This window comes from Uranotaenia lowii, chromosome 2 (genome assembly GCF_029784155.1).
Source record: "Uranotaenia lowii strain MFRU-FL chromosome 2, ASM2978415v1, whole genome shotgun sequence".
Lineage (NCBI taxonomy): Eukaryota > Metazoa > Arthropoda > Insecta > Diptera > Culicidae > Uranotaenia > Uranotaenia lowii.
Genome location: NC_073692.1, coordinates 166,438,103 through 166,453,111, shown reverse-complemented (window position 1 = coordinate 166,453,111; position 15,009 = coordinate 166,438,103). Strand labels below are relative to the sequence as shown.

Here is a 15,009-nt window from a genome sequence, read left to right as displayed (position 1 = left end):
CATCGAACTGACAGCCTACTCGCAGCCACCCCCTCATGTTGTTGTTGTTGTTGTTGTTGTAGGGAGCACCCTCGCAAAATCACCGGCGGCGGCAACTAGAGTGGGTGCTGGCTGCAGAAAACCATCAGCTGAGAATTTCGATCATTCATCCATTCCGATTCGAAAATCACAGCCTTGGCCAGCTGCTGGCGAATTTTCCCGCTCGCTCGTGTTGTCTATCTGTCGTCGTCATTTGAAGCCGACCCAAGCCGACGTCGTCGTCGGTTCTTCCTCGGATTTTTTTTCTGCTCTGTTCATGCTACACTTTTTCTCAACAGCAGCAGCCAGCTTTTCGGTATCACTACATCCGACTAGGTATGCTGGCTGATGGTTTTGTGCTGAAACGATGACGACGCCACCAGTTTGCTCATAGAGGGCATCGTGTTCGCGCGCGCGTTTCTTTTGTTCTGAGACAGCAAAAGCCGTCGTCTTTTTGTCGCCGGACGTCGTCTTTTTGCGAATCTTTAAAGGCCCTTTTTAGGGAGATGGCTTAAAGCGATTTCGCTCAAGGGTGTGAGTTGAGGAGCATAACTGCTGGAGGATTCCTATATCTGTCTGTTTGGGGTTCCTAATTGTTGGCCTGCGGTGCGTCGTGCGTGTTATCTGGACGGTGCGTGGCCAGGTGAAAGTGCCACTTCCTCGCAAGCGTGTGGGCAAGTGTGTAGATCTTATCGCACCTGCTAAACCTGCTAGACATTACACGATTGATAACATCTGGGCGTCGAGTGCGTCGCGTGCCGTGGAAATTCGTCCGTCGTGCCGTCGTCGTGTTCCTTAGGCGTGTGTCGTTCGCGCGTTATCGCCTGGAGTGGCGTGCTGCCCCTGTGCCGTGATTATTACATCAATGACGTTGCCCCAGAGGGTGGGCGTAATTATGTGAACTTGCCCACAGGCATCAGGTCGTTTTCCCGGGAGAAAAACCGGAAGAAGAGTAATGCTAAATTGTAGTGGGGAGCTTCCTTTTACGCCAGCTTTCTCCCGCTTGATCTAATAAGAGCCCTAGAATCCATCTTATCTGATTGGATCTGTCTCGAGGGGAGCAAAAAGGTCCGATTCGGAAATTGGAAGTCCAAACAAAACCTATAGCTAAGTTGTGTTAAGTGATTCGTTTCGCAAGCTCAGTCAACAAGCAAAGGTCACACGCCAACCCAAACCACCCCAGAAATGCTCCACAAAGCAGTGCCAGAGGCTAGTGTATCAATGAAAAAGCCATTTTATCAAATTAGCTCCCATTAATTTAAAATAATTCCGGTGTGCCGTCTGAAGAAATATTGAAGCCGTACTGAAAAAAGACCACCGTCGTCGCGTTATCGATTCATTGATCAATTGGGAAACATTAAAAAAGATATGTCTCGGGTCATCATCCCCCCTTTCTTGCTTTATATATCCTCACAAGCAAGAGAACAAATCTTCTGAAGACAAAAAAATCAATCTACTTTAAAAAGTCACGCGGAAGAAAAAAGTGCGGTTCAAATTATCAAATTACCGGATCATTTTGATTGTGAAGAATTACACCGGCAGTCATAACAAATCCAAAATCTATCTAGTGATGAAAAGTAATTAACAGATCATAATTTCTGTTTTCCCCTTATTTTTAATTCATAACCCCTCTTCTGCCGCACACTCTTTCCAAAACCCGATTGTAATAACAATCGGAGCAGGAGAGAATCAAAGGCATAGAAAATAACAAGTGGTGAATCGATCGATTTTGAACCTGCTGTAGGATTACTGCGAGCTGCTAACTAAACTGGATGGCAGCTGAAAAAATATAGAACCGAGCAAGATCGGCTGGCTGTTTTTCCATCTGGCTGTCGATACGGGGTGATACTGGAAAAGCAGTGTTGCTGGATGATTATGTTTTTATTCTCTTAAAGATGCTGATAATTTCAAATTTATACTTCCAGCTCTTATAAACGAAAATTTGTGGAGACATTTGACAGCTTCTTTAGACCCTTGAAAAAAAATTTCTATATATTTTATTTTCATGTGAGCTGTAGCTATTGCACTTTTTTATAAACAAAATGTCTTATGATAGAAAAACTAATTGTTGCTTCAGCGTAATAAACTGTTCAATTCAGTTATAATTTTCTTAATTTGAAAAACAACACCCCAAAATAACAAGAATAAAATTCTTCTTTTGTCATTCGATTTTTCCGAAAATCCAGAAGGGAGGAATAAATAAAGTTCAAGGTATTTTATTTAAAAAAAATTATCAACTCTTATATGCATACATATTGCTTGCAAGTTTTGATCTAGTTTGGTGAAAATTTGGATTTTTTTTACATTATCCTCCCCTCGAGATGCGTGAATTCTAAGGAACGAAAGAAGGATTTCAAATTTGTTCCGGTTTAACTTAAATCACCTATTTAAACCTCTAGAACCCATTTTTTTATCGCTGAAAAATTCACAGAAGCTTAGTTTTATGATTACAAGCAATGTTTGTTCTACGAAAAACTTTATAAATGAAGAAGAAAATTTGATATTTTTTAAATGATGCATAACCACAGGAGCTAAGGAACTTGTCTTTCAGTTCTTTTTTAGCTGTAGTTTTCACACACTCCAACCATTGTTTCTTTAATTTTGAAACATATTAAGACTGATTTATGGTTATATTTTTATACCTACGATTTTTGAAAAAAAAATTTCACAAATAACTGAGAAATTCAACTAATACAAAAAGTGAAAATTGTGCAAATTTTTCGGATTGTTATCGTTGTTTCCCAATTCCGCCCTTAGACGCGGTTTAGGTTTCATCGCTTCTACCTTATGAGGATACTTTTCTTCGCAAATATCAACCCAGAAGGGTGGTAACTCTAAGACCTAACTGCCAATATTTTATTTAGATAAAAAACCCATAGATCAATGATTTCCGAGGCCATCAAATTGATAATTTTTCGAACAATAGGTCCTTTTCGAGTTTTCTCATGATTTTAAGCTTCTCTTAGCTGTAGCTTTCGACAACTGCTAGTCAAACAGTTCTCATTAGTAGCGGTCGTTAGATTAACATATTTTGAAACAATCTGCGAGAAAATTGAGAAAAAATTATAATTTACAAATCTATGAATATTTTAGTGGACCCTGTACAAAGGCGCAGGTTAAATAAATCGTATCCTGTTTAACCTGTATAGAAAATCGAAAAATGGAAAAAGCAGAGATATTTGATTAAAAATCAAATCGCTATTTTATGAATGAGTCAAGAGCGGAATATAAAATTATAACAAAAAGTTGCGATAGAGCGTCATCAATTTTTGAATGTTCCAACAAAATTCATCTCAAATCTTGCTATGAGCTAACTAAAAATTATAAAAGGGACCAAATATGAGATATCCCGTTTTTTTCGTTTGACGCGTGTGCGCTTTACTGGAAAGCATTACATTAATGTGGTATATTTAAGAAAGAAACTTTATTAAACATGATTTCGAACAACACTTTCGATACCTTTAAGATAAGTTACTAAATTGGCAAAATTTGATCCAGTCGTTTATGGAATGGAGAATGCAAATTCTGGCTACTGCTTTTTTCTTAATTTCTAATTTGGCTTGATTCAAAAATGAAAAAAAAATCTCAAAAATTGAAGAAAAAAAAATGATATGGAATAAAACCTTCGGCTGAGAGGCATTGATGTCGCTTAAACACGACAAATTCTCATCGCTCCGCTGATATAGATTGGTTATGCGAACAAGGTTCAAAGTTCGGAATAGTTGAAACACAAAAAAAACACAGAGAGGAGGTGCCAAACATTGAGCAGAAATTGGTCTTTAATTTTTTTTTTAAATTTTGGATTTATCCATCAAGTAACGTTGAATGCAATCAGCTTGATAAAATCTGAATATTTGAACCACGTTACATTTTCAACTATTGTTAAGTACGAAATTGTTTGTTGAGAGTCTCTTTATCATTACTCATAATTGATTTAAAAGTCAGATTTTTGTACTCTGAAAGTGCTTTTAAACTTATGAATTATATCCCAAATCGCCTTTTCGAATTCTTGAATGAAATGAAACTTTCCTCTGAATTTTATTTAAATTTTTCATACAATATGGTTCTTGTCACATTATGAGTGCTTAATGCTGATAATCCCTTATAAAGTATTCAGTATAGTACCTACTACACTTTTAAATTTAAATTTTCATGAATCTCACAAAATTCTCGAATAAATAAAAAAAATGCTCGAACAAATGCTGCTTTTCAAAATAAATACGAACTTTATTGAAATTGTGATGCATAAAAATACGAAACTATATTGAAACTTTTATCAAATCAAAAGAACATTGTCTCCGATAAAGATAAAATTTCAATCGAGATAAGGAGAATGCTTGACATTTTCGGCTTCTAGGGTCTCAAATTTTTCTGTCATCAATCTTTTTACCTCCAAATGCATTTCTCATGCATTGCAGCCGGAGGTCCTTAATAATTTGGGTTTAAATGGCCAAGATTAAAGGTGCTAGCGTTTTTTAAAACTTTACCTAATGAACAAAGCTTTGCCAGATTTTTTTCCGTACGTATCCGAGAAATTTTATATAAAAACCTTGCAAAATCCAGGCCAAATCCAAATTGATAACCCAAAGTTCGGACAATATCCGGGATAATTATGTCCAAGCCCAGAAATAAGTCAACAGAAATCAAGAAAAAAATTGCAATTCATCGACAGATTTTTAATTGTATTTTCGTTTTGAGGGCATGAATAAAAAAAAACTTTATAATTTTTTTATGATTGCTTAAAAAGTGAATGAATCCGGGCAACTGGGCCAGGCCAGACTGTTACCAAATTTTATGTTGAATATCCGGGAAAACTCTTATTATTGACAACGCTAATGTAGATCCGTTCCGGTTTCACGGATTTCTTCGAAAAACCCGAGGTTTCCCGAATATTTTAAATTTTTTTTCTTTTGAAAATTCGAAGAAAAAAAATCGGTTAAATTTTTTTATATATTTTTTCTATATTGGCGCCCAGAAGTAATTTTTTGAGAAAGTTTTAACAATCAATAAAATATTTCAATTGATTTTCTTCTCGACTATAGATGAATAATTCCGTGCTTATCATTAAATTTGTCTGGATATTGCCGGATTTGTGGTTGAAAGTTTTGAAATCAAAATGCCCGGATTTGCCCGATCCGAATACGACTGAGAATCAATTTGACAATCTTACTACACATAGACCAACAAAATTTTGGCCGCATTAGTTTAATTAAAAAATCTCACCGCAGATATAATCCGCATACAAATTTCTGCGTCATTAAAGAATTGTTTAAGTTTCTCGAAAAGAATTTGTACAGGTAAATAAAACATTGTGGCTTATTTTTAACTAAAGAGAAAAAGTTGAGTTTAACTGGTACATGGCAACCATCAAACGTCGTGATTGAAAACTTTTATTGTAAAAACGTGTTCAATAGTTTTGACTCTACAAAAAATTAAGAAGTGCATTATTTTCCATTTTGTTATGCTAGAAGGAGTTTAATAATTTTTTGAAAAACAAGAAAAAATAATTTTTATACCCCTGATCATTTGTCACTTTAAAATCAATATTACAAAAAAATCCAACTTAATTCAAGCAGCATTTATGAACTATGTACATGGCTCGGTTTATCCTGTACTTGCCCGGATATTTGAAAATAAATTTTGTCCAGCTCAGTCGTTGTCCGTATTTAGTTTAAAGATCGATTCACTTTATTTTCAAAATATACTGAATCAAAGCAATCGAAAAATTCATTTCAATTCAACCACGGTAATTGAAAAGTTATTTACCGGTATTTCGATAGCAACTTACTACCTTCTTTAGTGAGCGTACACTGAAGAAGGTAGTAAGTTGGTAACGAAATACCGGAATATGAACTTTTCATTTACCGTGGATGAATAATAAGGAATCTTCCGATTGCTTTGATTCAGTTGAATCATTTAATCAAGTAGGCTCACAACACAACAGAGTTCAAAATTTTATTTAAATAAACATGAACGATTTTTGGCAACCTAAGAAAAAAAATATAAAAAACTCTCTGATGTTTTGATCAAAAACTTGTATTTTGTTTTTTTCTTGATTTTTATTGAATAATTTCTGGATTTGCATTAGTTTGTTCTGATATTGTAAAATGAGATGCTCGAATATTGACAGGATTAGAGATAAAATAATCCGGATTTGCCTTTCCCGAATAGGTGAAGAAAATAATAATAGGAACAATTTATTGAATCACAATTTATGAACCATAAACTATAAAAACATGTATGTTTAAAATATTTCAATAAAGATTTATCCTGAAAGTAAACGTGTTTTCTTTCAATTTGTAATTCATTTAGCATTAGTTTAAGCGAGTTCTCTAACTTTTTGCTAAATACTACTCATCAACTTTTGCACAGCGCTTTCTCCATTTAGGCCATTTTTTCTATTCTAGGCCAAAAAGTTTCTGTTAGACCAATCTCTGGACAGTTTAGTGAGATCACATCTTTCGCTAAACATGTGACCTTGTTGACTTCATAACACTTTAATTCATCCTGATAGAAGGCCAAAAGATTTAAGTTTTTTTTTAATGATGTTAGATTAGAGTATCAACCTTTTGTGTAAAAATTCTTGCATGATAGTTTTGCCATTCATTGAATCTGTGATTATGGATGGACAATATCTCCGCATCCACATATGGCTTGCCTAACCATAATCTCAAAACTTCTCACTGATGTAGGAACATCCTTTCCCTTTGATGAGGTATAAAATTGTGGTCCAGGTAGAGTTTTACAATCGAGTTTAATGTAATTATCATTATCCATAATAAACAAAACCCATTTATGGGTCAGATGTTTGTCGTAGAGTTTTTGAGCCCCCGGTTTCACGGATTCAGCCTCCAGCTCCAATGGGTCTGAAGTCCCATTTTCACATTGGCACGAATTACATTAGTTGATGAAGTACCTAGTTTCTTAACCGCATCCCGTACTGATGCCGAAGGATATCCTTTGTAGTAATCCTTGATTTTCTTGTCAGATTTCCAACCGCGTCTCGGAGAATCTGTGAAAGTGCACTATTCTCCAAAGTTTCTCAATGTGGTTTGAACTGCTCCGACACTCAAACCATTTTCCTTTGCTTTTTTTTTTATTTAAGGGCCACTCAGAGAGCCCAATTGTGCACAATCCGTTTTCTTAGCTCGGGAGTAAGGCCACGCAGAAATTTGAAATTCTTCGCGAAAAACGACAAAAAAAAGTAAACGCTAACTTCACTGTAAACAACAGTACGCAGCCAAAATTTTGTTGAACACTACACTAATTTTGAAATGACGATTATTTTATAGTGTGTTTATAATTATCAGAACAGTCTTTACCTGTAATACGATCAGATTATGAAGGTTCATTAAAATAATGTTGTGATTTACAGTATATTTCACCATAAAAAAAATCAGTATAAAATTCCAAGTGATATGTATAAACCCTCCGAAGCTGTTCGGGTCAATATGACCCGAAGCGCACGTTTCAAACATCTTTATCATAATTCCAATGTAGTGAATAATTTGGATTTTTTAAAGACCAAGTACTTTCTATAAAAATAATAGTCAAATTAAGGATAAAAACTAAAATTTGAGTTTAGAAAACCGGTTCATTGAGAAATGAAAGCAAAGCCAAATTAGGAAGTCGATTTTTAAAGAAATATTTTTTTTTTCTACCGGAAGATCCGAGATAGCCGTCAAAACTTTCATTTTACCCCATCAAATCTAAACATTGTTGGATAGATGTATTTTTGACGATCCAAATATCAATGAAACACTTTAATACAGCAAAGTTGTCAAAATCAATGAGTATGTTAAAACTAAATATTTTTTCGTATTTTTTCCTTTCCAAACCAGTTACTGATTACCTGGAAGTACATATCAACATTATTTTAAAATGTTGAGAAGAATTACTTACACATTGAATATACTATCACCAAATCTACAGTCAAGAAACGCCATCAACTTCATTTCAAATTTCTCCGAAACGGATATTTTGCTAGGAAAGGTTTAGGGTTTTAAATATTTTCAATCAAAATGCCAATCATAACATTTATATAAAATTTTGGGTTGCATTTTGTTTTTTTGCTGTAAGCAATCTTTAGTGTGTGTCATACATTTTTAATAATTATTGATCCTTTTTTATCATTGTTTTTTTTTCTCATTCTTTCAATTTAAACTATCGCCAGTTCCAGTTGGCATCGCTGCCAGAACGAGTAAACATGGGAGTGGGATTTAGCGGATTTTTTTTTCTGCTGGCTACCTCATACGCTCATCGATATGGAAAATGGATCACTTGTTATTGACGTAGAATTACGTCTTACGGCAACACTATAGGGGGGCAAATTGAAATTCGCGAACGGATCTCGCGTCACGAAAAACGCCTCTTTCAAAGACATCTTTTCCGAACTTTATTTTGGGTCGCCTATGTGTTGGTACACCCATACCAATAAAGCTTCATATTCATATTCATGCTCGGAAAGGCATAAATATAACTGCCGAACAGTAGCTAAGCCTCAGTCGTGTACAAATTTTAGTGTGTTGCTGTCGTTCGAGGTTGCTCTAGCTGCTCATCCGGTTCTTGCTGCCGCTCCCCCAGACAAGGCTAGGAAAACAAAACTTCCAATAAGGTGCCGAAGTCTCGTTCATCACGGGCCGGGCTTCAATTCCCGGTAGGACGGATTCATCGGCTGTTGCGGAAGGGCAATTATGCGGAACGGATTGGTGCCGGCGCTCCCGTTTATCTTGCTGCTCGTGATAACAAGAAAACGCGTATCATTCCACGTCATTTGCAGTTGGCCATCCGGAATGATGAAGAGCTTAATAAACTTCTGGCTGGGGTAACGATTGCTCAGGGAGGTGTACTTCCCAATATCCAAGCTGTATTGTTGCCGAAGAAAACCGAAAAGAAATCCGACTAATCGCCTATCCTAACGCCCACTGACTTCTCAAAACCGTCCTTTTCAGGACGACTAAATTTTCATGAAAGAGTTATCTTAAAATACCACAAATCCTAGCAGAATGGATCTAACATACTCGAAATCGGTCAACTTTTGCGAACATAGCAATGGTAATAAACTACGGATCAAATTAAAATTATACAATTTTCACGATTTTTTTGCGAACGGCATTGGAAGGATAAGGAGATTCGGATCATAAAAATAAAATTTTGGGTTTTAGAAAATTCGTTTATAAGTTTTTCGAAATGTTATTTCGTTTCAAGCGAGAAAAATATAAGATTTTCAAATTTCAGTAGAAAACTGATGAAAATTTTAGTCAACACCCGCGGTAGTCCGTGAAAAACATAAAGGGATAAGGGAAAATTGAGAGAAACAAAAAAAACCTGCGCGACAAACCAAAAACTCCATTGGAAATACAGTCTAGCTGACTAACTTCTATCGATAGTGAGAAAATCCATCGTGTTCGACTAGCTGGAAAGTTATAAAAGGCCAGCAACCGCGGCATGCGAGCTTCATTTGAAATTGGGCTTTCTCCCGTGTGGTCACAGTAAGCGGCGATGTTTTAAATGTGCGACCAAGCAGAAGAACAGCAAGCGCTTCGAGTTTGAGACGTGCGCAAGGAATCATCGAAGGAACATTCGGATCGGAGATCTGACAGCAGACCAAGTCGAACTGGCATTGTTTTACCTGAAATGAAATTCTAGATTTTTCCTTTTTTTGGTGTGCCCAAGCTGGTTAATGCGGCCTTTTCTTTCCCGGTCTTTTTCGATTTGTTTTTGGCTGTGATGTGATAATGTCCCACGAGCAGTTATCGTCGCTTACTGCGACCAGAAGGGAGAATGCCAATCTTACAAATGAAGCTCGCGCGTAGCGTTCGCTGGCCTTTTATAACCTTCCAGCTTGTCCAGCACGATGGGTTTTCTGCACGTTGGCAGTGGTTTTTGGTTTATCGTTTTGCAGGTTTATTTTGTTTCACAGTTTTCTGTATCCTACTGTGTTAAGTAGCAAGGGTGTTCGCTGAAGTTTTATTATTGGTCGAGTTAGAATGTTACAATATACAGGACAGAATGACGAGACAATATTTGTTATCTTCCTTCATTCAGTAGTGCACTTAACCCGATAAAAACAAACATAAATTATCGCCAATGTATTGCTACCTCACTGTGTTGTAATTGTGGGCGGCTTGGAGTAAACTTAAATGAAAATCATGAAAGTGCAAATATGCAGAATACGGTCTACATGTACTAAAAGGTTAGAGCAAGTAACGAACTAAAATGACAAATATACACGTAATTCTACGACAACGGTTGTGTCAATTACAACCTCTTAAACTTTTTTTTTTTCTTCTTGCTTGCCCCGGCTTCCCATATGTTGTATGAATAACGATCTTGTGATTTGCGATTCGAAACCTCCGAAAGGTCGGGTTCCAATTTGGTAGTTGGTTCGAATTATGTTTGCTTTAAATTGCCCGGGTCTCCCCGCTGCCACCGATATGATGATGATAAAATGTGACTTTAAGTATTTGGAGGAATCATAAATTGGATCGGTCATTTGGTTGGCCGACTGGTCGTTTGGCTGGTCGTTTGGCTGGTCGTGAATAATGTAATCAAACTGGGTGCAATAAAAGAAACGGGTGCTTGTTTTAACTTTTTAAAACATTGTTTACAAGTCGAGGAGAATGCACCTGATTGAAACTTAATGCTATTCAAAGGAACTGGATGAATGAGTGCAATATGATCAGTCTTAAGAGATATTTTGGTTTATTTTATTTCATATAGAGTTATTATTTTTTTTTATATTTAGAGAATTTTTAAAACAATTTTAAGATTTTAAGAACATGAAAAAAATGATCCAATTTATACTCATTAAAATAAAAAAAAAATGGGTTTGAAATACACATTTTGATTTTGCAAAATTTAATCCAGATACCTTGATACACATGGGATGAATCATATAATGGGAAGAAAATCCAAAAAAAAATTACATGAGTAAATGAAACATGACATCTACACACCACTTTTGGAGTGTTTTTTTTTCAAAAGCGGTTTTCTACATTTCTACCCCTCTGGCTCGGAAGGCCTTATTTTCCAGCGCAGAATATTGAACACGGTGAGTTTTTTTAGGGACCTCTTAAAAGAAAAATTCTCTGGATATTCACCAATCATTGAAGAAATTCTTCCCTATTCAACGTACTATTTAGGTAAAAATCAAACGGGGGGTCGAAAACAACTTTATTTTTACAGTTTTTTTTCTAGAGAATTGTATATAGTTTAAAAAATATTCATCGAAATTTATAGTTTTCGGGGAAAAATTCTTGCATATTTTTTAATTAAAATGATAGGAGTTTATATATTTGAAAAAATTTAATTCATCTTAGCTTACAAATAAAAAATAATAAAGATTTTCCGAAAAATTCCTTGTAAAAATTAAAAAATAAATGCTCGTGTATTTCCCAAATTCCCAAAAAAAGTTGATCCCTCCCGATCGACTTTTTACCTCAATAACAACCTAAGATGTTAAACAGTCGTTTTATAAAATAATCAAAAAAAACTCAACAAAATGTCTTTTTTATAATGTGGCAAATTATCAGATGTGATTTTTTTTAAATTGAAATCGTTCTAAAACAAAACGCCGTGTTCAGAGACAAAACCTTGATTATATATAAACAATTATAAAACTCTGTACCTCCTTCGTATTTTTGATCAAAAATTAATGCAGATGTAATGTTAAATGTCAAAGTTTGCTGCACCAGCTATACCAAGAAAGTTATTACCGGAATAACTAATCTCTAAGTTTACTTTTAAGTTTGTTCTTTACCACAGTAAGCAAGTGCTCTATCAATTTTACTGATGTCAGCGCAACAAATGATTAACGATTCGAGTTACACGTCTATTGTTGAAATTTTTCTGGTTAAAATGAGTCCAGTTTGAAAATTTTTCAAGCAAAGATCTTAAACAATGGCAAGCTACAAGTTGTACCATGAATCTTTTGAATCAATCAAGAAACAGGTCACTGATTCGGTAGAAATGTCGGAATCCATGGAGCTATGCAAAATTTACATTAAGTTTGATTTCGACGCTTTCGTATTGTTTAAAAAAGGTGGATCTTCCTCATAAACATTTTATTGAGAAAATATGTAATTCTGTAGAAAAAGGGGTACTTATCTACTATATCCCAGGTGCTCGTTATGCCCTAATCTCCCAGACAGAGAATTGATTATAAAAATAAGGAGTTTGAAAAGCCTGCCCTAAATATTGTCCGATATCGATGAATTTTAATTCATTGAATAGATGATTCATTCTAGTTTCTCAATATTGAAAAATTTAGTCGAAATGTTTTACCAGAGTACCAGCTGCTGATTTTGAATGAAAAAAGTCTCGAAAAAAGGCTCTTTTTAGAATGCTTATAACTTCTGACAGGTTTCGAATATTGCACTGATTTTAAAATATTTGAAATTGTCAAGAATAAATCTATCCATGATTGTATAAATTTCTGGTGCCACTATGCCGGAGTTTCCGGTTTCTTCTTACTTTAAAAAAGGAACTCAACTTTAACTTTGCATTGCTGTATCTCGTTTACTAATGGATCGATTCTCCTAATTAAAATTTAAGTTTTTTTTTCGTTAACATTTATTTTCAAAAAACATACTTGGTTCCTCAAAAACCTCAGTACTTCAGTACATTGTAATGAAACTCACACTTTTTTGTCGTTTTTCAAACTCTCCCTCGTGTTGATGGGTTTATGGGATTTTGATAGCGTGATTTTCTAAAATTTGAGCTCAAATATACCTACCACTCTTTGTGAACCTAGAGATTCATTAGAACCTTTTCTTTCGATTGACATGCTTCTTGTGTAGTGTTTTGAAAATTTGTAGCAACGTTTTTCGAATTAACTTAAAGCTGTCAGATTTCAAACAATTTGGCCCACATTTTCATCAGGTTGGAGTACAAATCTCGCACTTCTCTTTTCTTAAAATATTTAAACGAAAATTGCAGACACCTAAAAATATTCGTTCCTTATTGGTTTTTCATAAAAATAAACAAACATACTTAGATTCATAAGAAATCTCTAACATGATGAGCTTAAAAAGCTTCGACTTAAATTTCACATCAGGATTCATTTCTGATTTTGATTATATCGGTTAGAGGTTGCTTTAAAAAAAAACATAACAAAATTTGGAATGAAACTAACCGTACTTGTTTTCATCCGCTGGCCAACCAGTTTTGAACTAACTGCTGTCATCTTTATATAAATAACGCATTGAAAGCACTTAGTGCACAACTTGTGGGTCACCAGGGTAAAATCCAATACGGCATAAAGGTTTTCTCATCAAGATAGATTCATATATAAAAATCAGTTGATTTTTTTATAAAATCTCAAAAAGCCAAAAAATCATAGTTATAAAATTTTTTGAAAAAACTGTAAGTAAAACAGTTGATTTTGTTTACATTTTAAACATCATAATTTAATATTAAATGTTAAGAAACCATTTAACTTGTGCTTAAACTTCCAATCCTTTAAATGACCTGGTAATTTTGAACCAGCAAAACCTTCTGAAAAGGTTAGTTATACACAATTAACTGCACAAGACATCGGAATTTTTTTTTTCAAGGTACCAAGAACTTAAGAGCAAATTATACTTATTCAGGGCCATGATTCCAAATATTTAATTAGATTTTTTTTTCTATCTGCTATTTTTTTCGGAAAATAGGAAAAAAAATCATCCAATCTATTTGTGTTATTTTTTGGCCAAACTATTGAAGATTACAAAAATTTCAAAGTTAAAGGTTTTAATTCAACGATAGAATGCCCTATTCCGGGATTCTCGACCGGAAGTTCCCGGGATTTAAAAATAAATGGAAACTTGTGAATCCCGGGAAACGTTGATAAATCCTGAGAATTCACGAACCCAATAAATTGGGCTAAATTTCTAAAAATTTACACGACCCAAATTGGAAAAAAGAATCAGATCTAGCAAGGAAAATGATTGTTTTACCTTGATATAGGGATAAGTTTTAAACTTTTTTTTTCTTGTGAAAAACTGATAAAAAATTGATCTTGTATAAAAAAAATTTTTTGTTGTTCGAAAATGTAGTGTGGAAGTGGAAAATGACGAAGAATCTGTAGAACCATACAATTCTAATAAAGGAACGCAACAAGAAGAATTGGAATGTTCTATTTTGAAGCACTCATCATTAAGAACATTCGTTTCGCAAACTATTGACAGAAGCAGAATCATCGGCGATAAATGACGTATTTAAAAAAAAAAGTCATCTGAAAATTCACAAGATTAGACAAATAACCTAAAGTCTAGCTTACCAACTTCTATCGATAGTGAACATTTTTTCGTCTTTTATTTCAAATTTTTGCAGCAATCAGCAGTATTTAATGTCAGTTAAAGTATTAATTACTTTGTTTTTTAATTCATATTCTATCCTTTTTTCTTAGTAACTACACTGAATGATGTATTTGCATGATAATTTTCCATTTTTGTTTTAACCATTTACTGCAGGAATTATAACAGAAGATAAAAAAAATATTTAGTAGAAATTTGGTTTCCGATAACATAGAAATTTCTATTAAAAAACTATTTTTTTCAAAATTTTTATATTTTTTGAAAAGTCTTTAAAAAAGTTCAATTTTTTTTTTGTTTTTTTTTGGGTTTTAAATGTCTCATTCATTTTATAAGCCATCAAAATGGTTTGACATGTTTTACAATACCATATTGTTAAGATATCGTAAGCAGTAGAGTGTTGAAAACTTTTTTTCAATTTTTTCCAGGATCCCGGGAATTCCCAGGAAAAGGATATTCAGATCTTAAGGCCCAAAACATCTTAAGATTTCACAGAAAACTGCTGCAAAAGTTATCAAAACACATATTTCACATATAGAATATGTTGTGAAGACCACAAATATTCTAAATGGAAAGAAGTTGCGACCAGTTTATATCAGTTTTCGTAGTTTTTTTGTAATAAAACTGTTTCTTTACATTTTGTTTCATACGACGTAATGAAAGCTCTCGCGAGATATGCTATTTTATTTATATT

The 15,009-nt window shown here is 34.2% G+C and overlaps 1 protein-coding gene across 2 annotated transcripts in view; it reads left to right on the top strand.

Moving 5' to 3' along the window:
* The window catches only part of LOC129745155 (protein naked cuticle homolog), a 503,284-nt gene that overhangs the window by 17,772 nt on the left and 470,503 nt on the right, over positions 1–15,009 (top strand). The window contains exon 1 of one of the 2 annotated variants that reach the window (XM_055738070.1): positions 418–1,595. The exons of the other annotated variant lie outside the window; for it this stretch is intronic. The gene's annotated coding sequence lies outside the window, so the exon portion shown is untranslated. Of the gene's footprint in view, positions 1–417; positions 1,596–15,009 lie in introns of those variants that run through there. 2 annotated transcript variants of the gene reach the window in all.